The following is a 10,570-nucleotide window of genomic DNA, read 5'->3' on the forward strand; positions in this document are numbered from 1 at the left end:
AAATGAAAAATCCAAAATGTTTTATTTTTCTTGTCTTCAACAAGGACTTTCCTATATATTAATGTAGCTGCAGACCATGAGCCTTGTGCCACTTCAAGGACTTTCTTTACTGAAAAGGCTGGTTTATAACTCTCCACACAGAGAAATCAAGCAAAACCTTAAGGAAGCTGACAGTGCTAGGCGTACAAGCATAAAACAAGAGAGTGACAAAGCAGTAACTACTGAAGGTTAACAGGGGCTTAAGGGGACACTGGACAAGTACCCAGGGAAAAACAAATAGGCAGAGGCCCATCTAAGTTAGGATGTCCCCCAGGCTGCAGTAGTTCAGGCTGAGAGAGTGCTTGGGGCAATATCATATGGCCTGACACTCCTTCATAGGCACTGCTCCCATCGATATTTTTTCAGCCTATCCTTAGCAAAAATAATTGTTTCCTCTCCTAATTTTCCCCAAAAAAGAACAGAAAAACAGAGGAAACAAATTAAAGGAAACAAATTTGGGATTAAATCAAGGGATCTCAGCATGGAATAAGTTTCTGGTTAAAGATGTTCTCCTGCAATATGGGAGCCCCAGTTGAAAATGCTTCCTCGCTGTTTGGTAAAGAACTTGAACCCTGAATCCACCACAGACAAGAATGGGAGCCCCATCTTGTGTGATTCTTTCTGCTATGGTCTTCACAATGAACATCAAATGCCTCCAGTAAATTTTGCTGTAGAAGTGGCAAATTGTGATAACCCCAAAACCTTCTACTGGACATAAAAAAACCCATCCGTATCTACCCTTCCGCTAGTAGTGATCTGATGCATCTGACTTCACAGAAACAGGTAACTTGAATGAAGTTTTTTATTTCCCCCTGTGAAACCACACTATGAGATTGCAGGCTCTCTGTGTCTTCCTTGCATTGTCCAGGACAGTTGCTGTGATTACGTTGTCCATGTCTCTGGTCCCTAGGAGTCTAAGCAGCAGATTTTATTAGAAGCACACTGGAAGACTGCCATGAAAGATTACACTTCTGCAATGTAGACAGGCCTGTTAGAAAAGTAATTTGTTTTTATTGCCTTTGAATTTTCCCACCTGTATTAGAAGTGACCACATGATATTTTGGTCAGTTGGTTATGACATCTCTGCTTTCCCAGATTTTAATCCAGATTGGGTCAAATACACCTTGGAGAAAACCTTTCCTGTGATATGGCTGCTTTTACTTATGATATTGCCATAGTCCACTCATCCTATCTCACCAGTCTTCAGAGGAAGATCATGCCTCACTCTCATTGTTCATTCTCCCAGCAGAACAACTGGTATGGACACTTGTAATTTTTTCTTTTAGATAGCTTGTTCTCAGACTCTTTCTCACTGCTGTCTTGAAATTGCCTCATAACTACCTCAGTTGGTGTTTTCTGTGCCACACAGTTGTTTGTATTTCTTTCAAGATGATGAAGTAGTGTTTTTGATCATCTGTCATGCCTTGTGTCACAATATCCCTTTGGAAAAGAAGCCAGCTAGGTACACCTCAGTATCCTGAAGCGTATTTTGTATAAGTTACGGCTCTGCAATATCAACAGCATGTGATAAAACTTTCCAAAAGCTTCCAGTAATGTGTTTTTTAAAAGCTAATTGTTCATGGTCACCTTCTCTTTGAAGGTTTCCAATGCTTGGACTAACTGAACATATTTCTCATGTACTTTTCACATATATGTGGTCCTGCAAGACCCTCTTTCAGTGTGACATTCAACACAGAAGACACCTACTGCCACTTCTGATATAGGTGTCTTTTCTGTCACATTTTTCTATACAGATTACAATGTTCTGGGGTAGGTAATTAGTCTCTGAGGTATGGGATAGTTGTGGCACATTAAATTACCCATATAACTCATTTGTGTAATAGTAACCATGAATGTTTACTTTCACCGAAAGTCTCTAGGGGAAAGAAGCGTAGCTAGTTTACCAGTGCTAATAATCTGTAAACCAACTGAATCCATTTAATGTGGATTTGAGTTTCCTTAATTCTGCCTTCCCAAGGCCAGGTCACAGACATTATGTGGTCAGTGGCTCAGTGTCACCCTTCCAACTGCAGTTCTGTATCCCTGAAGGTTCACAGAAGACAGAGGGGATTTCTATCATGATTTTCATCAACCTTCCCCTAGCTATTGCATCTGTACTACCAGAACATCATCTGCTATGATTCAACTTCCTAGAAATCCTGCTTATACATTTTTCTGGTAACACTGGAAGTTGTCCTTAGTTTTTACCCCAAAAGTCATTCTTTTCCATTTCTATCAATTTACTGACATCCCAAATATGGTGAAGTAGCTTCAATGTCATTTATTAATATCCATTGTTGGCACTGGCTGCTAACATGTTTTGCTGTTTTCAACTCAGTTTATATGTGTCCTTTTGAGGACCTTTGATGTTGAGCTCTTTTTAGTGCTTTGTTTGAAGCATTAAGGGTCTCTGGCAAATAGCTTGCCTGATTTCTAAGGAAGTATCATGCTACTCATCCAATAGTTGGCTTCTGTGACAATACAATATGCTTTCCCACTCTCTTTGTGGCTCTCACTGTTAGTTGTTTTATTTGTGTAATGGAATTGATTTTCTAGGAGTCAGCTCCTATAATAACCAAACTGTTTTATCTGTGATCACACGTGAGAGGTCTGGAAGGCATTCTTGTCCATAAAAATCCCCCAAAACACAACTGTCATTTACCAACCTTCTGACTGCCTTGATGGAACAGATTCAGTTCCTCCTGCTATACCTTCAGTTTGCCACTCGTCTACGAGAAGAATATTTCTTTTGGATTTGGGTTTGCTAGGGTAATATATTTTAATGAAAGCAGAGATTTTTTTTCTCTATTTCCTCTACCTGAGATCCCAGCCTTCCTCTTTCTGTGTACTCTGCTTTTGATAAGAAACTGTGGGAGCTGAACCTGTTTAGTCTAGAGAAGAGAAAACTGAGAGGGGATCTCATTAATGCATATAAATATCTCAAGGGCAGGTGCCAAAAGGATGGTGCCAGACCCTTTTCAGTGGTGCCCAGCAACAGGACAAGGAGCAATGGCCACAAACTACAGCATAAGAAGTTCCATTCAATATGAGGAAGAACTTCTTTACATTGAGGGTGGCAGAGCACTGGAAAAGGCTGCCCAGGGAGGTTGTGGAGTCTCTGTCTCTGGAGACACTCAGAACCCACCTGGACATGTTCCTGGGTAACCTGCTCTAGGTGACCCTGCCTTGGCAGGGGGGCTGGACTAGATGGTCTCCAGAGGACCTTTCCAACCCTAATTATTCTGTGGTTCTAGTTTACCCATAGTTTTGACCCTTTTCTTGCATCTGCTAGCACACCAAGTTCTACAGACATCTTCTGCTCATTTTTGTGGTTTGTGGTTTGTAGTTTCTTTTGTACTGCACTGAGCTCTTGTGTGTGCAAGTGTTCACTCCTTGGACCCCTGCTTGTTTCTGTGGTTGTCTTCCTTTGTTTTCCTTTTTTGTACACTTCTTCTCCTCAGCATTCAGAGCGTTCTCTCCGCAGTCTGTATCCACTGTATTGGGGCATGCTTTCCCTGTTTACATATGCTACAATGCCATTCTGTTTTCTGGCAGAAGCCTCTTTGCCTATCCTGTCTTTGCTCTGTCTTAATGGAATATTGTTCACTAGACTTGCCCAAGTCTTTGTGGAGTTATATGGCTACTTGGCTCATTTTTCTTTAACCGTTCTGGTCATGAATCTAAATTCAACTTTTATAGTTGCTCTTTGCTTAAGTCAGTCTTTTTTCCTGCATTATGATTCGATTTGTCTTTTGTTCTCTTTCTTTGTGAGTACTCACACTCGAAAGACTGATTATTGGTTTATGTCTTTGGAGAGTTGGTTGTCTTTTTTGAGGATTTTTAGAATCTTGGATGGAGCCTCCTAATCTGTCATTGCTGGATGCAACTGATGCAGGTGATGGCCTGCATGATGACCATGCTAATACTATAGCTAGTTCTGAATTTCGCTTTTTTTATTTTTTAAGCCAGCCTCTTGCAATCTTCTAGTTGTTCCATCCCTTTTAAAGAGCATCTGCTTGGAAACAGGATGTTGGTCACAACCACAAGAGTGTATTCCTTGTTTGAGGAGGATTGCTTTCAACGTTGGGAACGCTTTGGAGCATTTTTCCTGTCCCCGATTTAGGTACTCTATTGGGAAGCCTTCTATCATCGTCAGCTGTACTTTCCTGAAAAATTGATATACCTAAGTAAAGACCACAGATCGCCTTCTCCTTCACCTGAGGGACTGAGTGCCAAATTGCTATAGCTTTATAAAGGAATGGATAATGACTGCACCATCTTCTCTTACGACAAAATCTATAGGGAAAATTACAGGTGTTGTTACGAACACTACAATATGGTCCAACCTGCTCAAAACTGGGTTGTTTTATGCTGTCAATATTTAACAATGCCTCACAAGAAAACAGTTTTGCCTCTTTGCTACAGTATTGTCCATGTACAAGCTGTCTCCATGGTCTGTATTACAAATACTGGAGACAACATGCCACAACAGATTTAACTGTAGTGTTCTGTTAGAAGTACTATGCATTATGCTTAAAGATATGCTAAAAATAATAAAAAAGCCAGTATAAAGTGCATCTGTCTGGCAAAAACCAGTGAGCCTTCTGTAAGAAATGCTTCCCATTTTGAAAATTGTTCATTCCCAGTGCAAAAATGTGTTTTACAGAAATTCTTTCCCAAATATCTGTGATAAATCATGTTGCAAATAGAGTGACATAGTCATATTCACATATGATGTAGTCATATTCCACGTAGGGAATTCCTCCTCCCTTTCATCTGGGTAGCAAAATGTTAAGGCTGCCATGCTGCTACACATATGTGGTGTGACATTCCTAAACTGCAGAGTTTAAGTAACTATTTAAAAACATGCAATTCCTCCTTCTTTGGCCCTGAACCCAGGGTGCTGCTGGTCCACTAAGGCAGCTGGCTTGGGGATGTGAATAAATAAGACAGGTTCTATGGAATGAACAACTCAACAGAGCGTCTCAAAGAAACACTCTGCTCTTTTGCCTGTCTGAAACCTCCAAATACCAGGAGTCTCTCATGTGCTCTGCACACAACTTTTCTGATAGCACCCATTTTCTTCTTGATCTGTTGCCTAAAAGACCGAGGAGAAAAAAGACTCCAGGCCAATTTATTATAGAAATATGATAAGAAGAGCAGAAGCTTTAGTGAGTGCTTGGCCCACAGGAATACAAACCACCGCGTGCGTGTTTGGGCACAGGTTCTACAATTTCATAATTATGTCCATCCAACCCCCTTTGACCAGCCCCCGGTTCTGTCCCGTTCTGGCCCCCGGCACACCCCCTCAGGAATTGAGTCTGGGGGAGTTTGGGACCCCTCTTTCATCATCTTCATCCTCCTCGGAGCACATTCAGTCCTTAGAGGCCCTCCAAAGTTCCAGGCTTGAAGGTCACTTTTGCCCATATTTACATCTCCTGGTGCAGATGTTAAGGTGCTTTCTGCAATTCCACCTTGAAAAGAAGATTAAACAGCTAACGGAATTTTGAGGGATTGATATGGGACGGGGTTTGTTATGTGCAACCATTAAGCTACTGCTGCTACTTTTACGGGAAAATACTGGTAAGAGACATAATACAGTGAGACAATAAAAGAATGCATGTTAATCATGCTGGTAGAAACCTCAGTGTGGAAATGATACCTGAGTTATGTGCTGCTGTAGTTACTTCTACTGGAAATACCGATACATTAAAATCTACGTCCACTACATATCTATTTCTAAAATCTATAAAAATTTAAAAAAAAACCCAAACCAAACCAAAACAAAACAAAACAAAAAAACAAAACAAAAACAAACAAACAAACAAACAAAAAAACCCACACAAACTCTGAGGCATCAGTCTGAACTTCTTGGTTTCTGACAGCAGTCCTAGCCTTTCAGACAAACGCAACTGTAATCTGGTGTAACCTTGCTGGTTTCTAGTGAACCAACTCCCTCGGGCAAGCTTCCTACACAGCACCAGAGGCTGGTGAGCATATAAGCATGTTTGTGGGAGACTGCAGTGTACAGCTACCCACTACAACAGAGAGGTTTCCTGTGTCGGTTAGTGCTTGGTTTAAGTTAATGTTATTTTCATTATTTTGTGTCATGACGCTGTCAGCATGGCTGCTCATGAAGTAGAAGGTAGAACAGCTTCCCACCAACCTCCATCATCCTTGTCAGAGAAAGAGGTACATGATGGAAGAAACCTTACTTAGCCTCCTAACACTGTTTAGTTCATGCTGGAGACTTTTGACATTCACCCTATGCTCAACATGAGGAAAAAGCACAATGATATTCAGGACATTCCTGTGCCTGTAAAATATTTCATATAGTCTATAGCCTAGACTGCAAACGCCAGGCAAATTTTAATAATATCTCTACTGCTTTTACACACTGATCCCTCAAACTACCTTGTGAAGAAAATAACAATTACTGTAAAGAATATTGGAAATTAGAGTTAAGCCTCAGGAGCTGTTGCTGAAGGCTGGGAGACCGGCTTATCTTCTGACTCATAACCCAAACAAGCTCCTCTGTGTGCATTCTGCATGGAAATAGGGGAGAATGCTCTGGAGGAACAGAGCCAGTAAGAGCAGTACTGAAAGTAGATAAGGTCAGACCAATTCTGGTAATAATGGCTAATTAGTAAATCATCGATGGAGTTTTTCAATAACATAGGCTCCATCTGCATCAGAAAAAGGAAAGACAGAGTGTACCAAGCACCTGAGCAGCTGGAAAAACCCTGAAGGGATGAAGTCAGCACACTGAAGAACTACCTTTACTTAACCATTGAAGGCCTGCGTATGAGATCAATCTAAGAAACCTACAGTTTTATTCAAACAGCTTATTTTTCACTGCTGGAGACCAAAAAGACTGCACGGAAAAGGAGAAAACTCATGAAAAGGCCACAGCTGGTCTTAGACTAGGGTTTAGATGGAAAGCTAACGTTCCAGAAAAAGCTATAGCTTCACTTCAAAAAGATTTTCAAGACAGAAGTGAAAGGTCATTTAAGTGTTTGGAAATGAAAGTATACCATATTACGTTGGACTGAAGAGGAGGAATATTAATGTCATTGTCTGGACAAAGATGAGGTCCATATCAGATTTGGCAACAAACATTTTTGAGACTAAAAATGTAGTACTATAGAAGTATTTCCAACAAAAGTAAAAGTGAACAAAGGAATAATCAACAAGTGTATATAATTCATGTTTGCCTTTTTGCATGTCAACAAATCTGACTTTTCACAGTGAGAAAGAGTAGGACTGAAAATAACAACATTTCTCTTGCTTTAAAATGCAGTGGAATTTTTATGAAGCCTTGAATGTAAGCCCTCCCTGTAGGAGCTGAGATGTAGCTTCTTAGACCTGTGGCTGTAAAGCAAGAATAAAAGACAATATTTAGTCATCTGTTAAGTGGTTATTTTTCAGCACCCATGGGGTAGAGACCACAGTGAGGAGAGGTTGATTGCCTTGTGATACTGACTGCTGAGAGCACTTCGGCACAGCAGACATGAGGGTGGTGCACAGCACCGTGAAGAGACTCTGTCCTGTAACATTTCTAGCCCAGAGACAAGGGTGACTCTTCTTACCCTTCACGTCATTGCCAATGGCATGATAGTTACAGGTTCTGCTTCTGGATCAGGATCCCCATGATCCAGCAAAGCTCTGTTCTAATGGATAGCAAAAGACTGTCCCTTTTCCTCAGAATTTCCATTTCTTTTTCATTAGAAATGCAAGCTAGAAAATCCTGAAGTTTAGGGAGGTCAGAATGAGTGAAAAGGTGAGAATGAAATGGTGAAATTATGTAGGGCAAAACCAGCTCAGTATGAACAGGTGGGAGTGATGGGATTTGAAGGCATCCTTTTTCACAGATCTGTCATTGTAGGGGTTGTTTTGCTTTAATTAACACCTAGGTAACATCACTTATTAATTAACAGATGAAATAAGGAAGCATTTGTTAAAAAAAGAGTTTTCGTGCATTTCCACTCAAACTGCTAAAAGCTCCTGAGACTCCCTCTTCTACTCCAGCAAACCCAGAAGACCAGAATGCAACTTCCAGTACATTTAGTGCAGACGTTTTTTCTGGCTGCCGCCTGGTTCTCCTCCTCCTCTAATTACCTATAATGACTCTACAAAACATGGCCTCTCCCCCAAAAGTGATAGGGCACCTCAAACCAATCTAAATCAAATAGATGTTATTTACAGCAGTCTTGGTGTGCATTTTTTGTTATAAAATGGGAAATGGTCAAACCCATATTTAACAGAGAAACATGAATTTGGAGGGATTATTTGACAGTATTGATTTGATGTTGATCGATAGCAGAGTTGGCAGGAAGGAGTTTTTTTGATTAAAGATTTTCAGGGAAAAATTGAGGATTTATTGACTTGTGAACATTGTCCCAATCTTAGCAGTCTACGCTGTTCTTTCAAACAACTAGTGTGAAGGAAAATTGTCATTCCCATATTGCAAAGCAGCAAGCCAAGATCTTGATGAGAGAGGCTTTCTTTCAGAGCATCAGGGATGAGGATATTTGTCTGGGTAGCAGTTGACCTAGTCAGCTACAGGGTCTTGCCTGTGATGTGTGGTCCACCCTGGATCCCTAGGCTTTCCAGTTGTAAGCACCTCCTGTCCTTGGGCCCTTCTGAGGAGGTGCTCAGCAGCAGGTAAAAGCAGGTGATGTGGTGACCACTCTCTTCCTTCTTTCCACACATTCTTTGTATTCAGTAAGCTCAGAGTGTGTGTGTGACAAAGAGCTGCAAAGGGAACTGAGTAGGAGGATGCAAATTTTGTGAATTCCAGTAAGATTTAGTCATGACTTTCTCCCTGGACAGCACTATCATTTGCTTGTCTACCTGCTAGCAAAAATATGTTCAAATTTATTGGAAAATCAGGTGCAGAAGAACATACCCTGTCAAATGACAAGCTGGGAGCAATAGCAGTACCTGACAGTTGAGTTCTGATGATTACAGAGACATTTAGGCTACATCTATGCAGCCTTTATGATCTGTGAAGGGAGCCTCCCATCAGCTGGTGAGGAATGACTCATGCTAACGCTCTTTGTGATCAGCTCCCTGGAGCAGAGAGACTGCAGCAAAACTCAGCACAAACCTTGTCAGGGTTGCAGTCGCAAAGCCCTTCATATTCATTTACCAATGTGCCCGTGAGCTTCACTCCTCATCAGTGCTGCACTCTGTGCAGGGCCACAGCAGAGCACACCAAAAAGAGGCAGCACACCTTCATCCTTGCTCCCTGGCAAAGCTAATGTTTGACCATTTCCTGCCTCATTTGCATCCACAACTTCTTGGAACATGATGGCAGAGACCTTTCACTGGGATGGCCTCAGACTGGGATGGCTCAACTGAGATGAGACAGGCCTGGATGAGGGGTACCACCACACTGGGCATAGCTCTGGCTTCCACATCTGCAAACCTCACCTGCTTTTAGCTATCCTCAACACAGTCACACTTGCTAAAAACCCCTCATTTTTGATTGCAACCTCTGGTGGTCTTTCCCCTGTATAGGGAAGGTTTGGGGTTGTGTACACCAGTGTCTGTTACTGTTGGGACTAACCATGTGAGATTGCCAACCTAGGATGCAAAATTTAGTAGGATGGAAGGCCACCTCTAATGTGGGAACTGGGAGTCCAATTGGAGCAACACGTTTAAAAGTCACTCCCATAGAAGAGGCATCACACTTAATGGAGCCTTAATGGATATAAGACTTAATGGATATAAAGATTGAAAAAATACATCGTGGTCACACAGGTGATAGATGTTTATGATACTACTCTGGCACAGTCAGGGTTTTTGGGGAGGGGCTGCTGATAAGCTCCATGTCCATGCTGCAGTCACTGGGCCATAGCAGGAGAGTGGTAAATGGTTTCTACAAGCTCAGTCACAAGGACCATTGAGGAAACCTGCCTCTCAGATGGGAGGCAAGTGCCTATTGTCATCTATGCATGTGTAGCTGCCATAGCAACAAATAACCCCCAAGCCTGGCTTACCCAGCATCAGTTCATTTGCACCCAGAGATCTGATCACCCTCTGTAACACTTTCTTATCAGAGTCATGAGGGATAAGGATTCAGTGGTGAGGTGGCCATTCCTCTAGTTCCTCATCTTTAGTGATGAGGACATGGAGATGGCAACTGGGTTTCCTGATCTATTGGGCTCAAGACAGAGCCCAAGGCCCAGACATTGAACACAGTTCTGGAAAGGTGGGACAGTGAAGACTTTCTCACCACAGACTCAGTACTGCTTGCACACTTATGTAAAGATGTACCAAACCTTTTGGTGGCATCTCTGGCCTTACAAAATGCTTCATTAAACTTCTGGAATACAAGTTAGTTGTCACACCTCAGCACATTAGTCGTACTTTGTTGTGCCAAGCTGGCTGTACCATCTTGTGGGAGGTGCCTGGTCCATAGAGTCTTGAGGGCATCTGAGATGCCTTTGATCTCTTCAGCCTAAACTTGGCCCTCTGTGCCCCTGCAACATGCTAGCTGTTGTTAGGGTACCAGTTTAAGATAAGA

At 41.8% G+C, this 10,570-nt stretch overlaps 1 long non-coding RNA gene across 1 annotated transcript in view; it reads left to right on the forward strand.

Moving 5' to 3' along the window:
• The window catches only part of LOC108494036, a 56,806-nt gene that overhangs the window by 3,252 nt on the left and 42,984 nt on the right, over positions 1–10,570 (forward strand). The gene's annotated exons all lie outside the window — the stretch shown is intronic.

This window comes from Lepidothrix coronata, unplaced genomic scaffold (assembly GCF_001604755.1).
Source record: "Lepidothrix coronata isolate B3197 unplaced genomic scaffold, Lepidothrix_coronata-1.0 Scaffold22, whole genome shotgun sequence".
Lineage (NCBI taxonomy): Eukaryota > Metazoa > Chordata > Aves > Passeriformes > Pipridae > Lepidothrix > Lepidothrix coronata.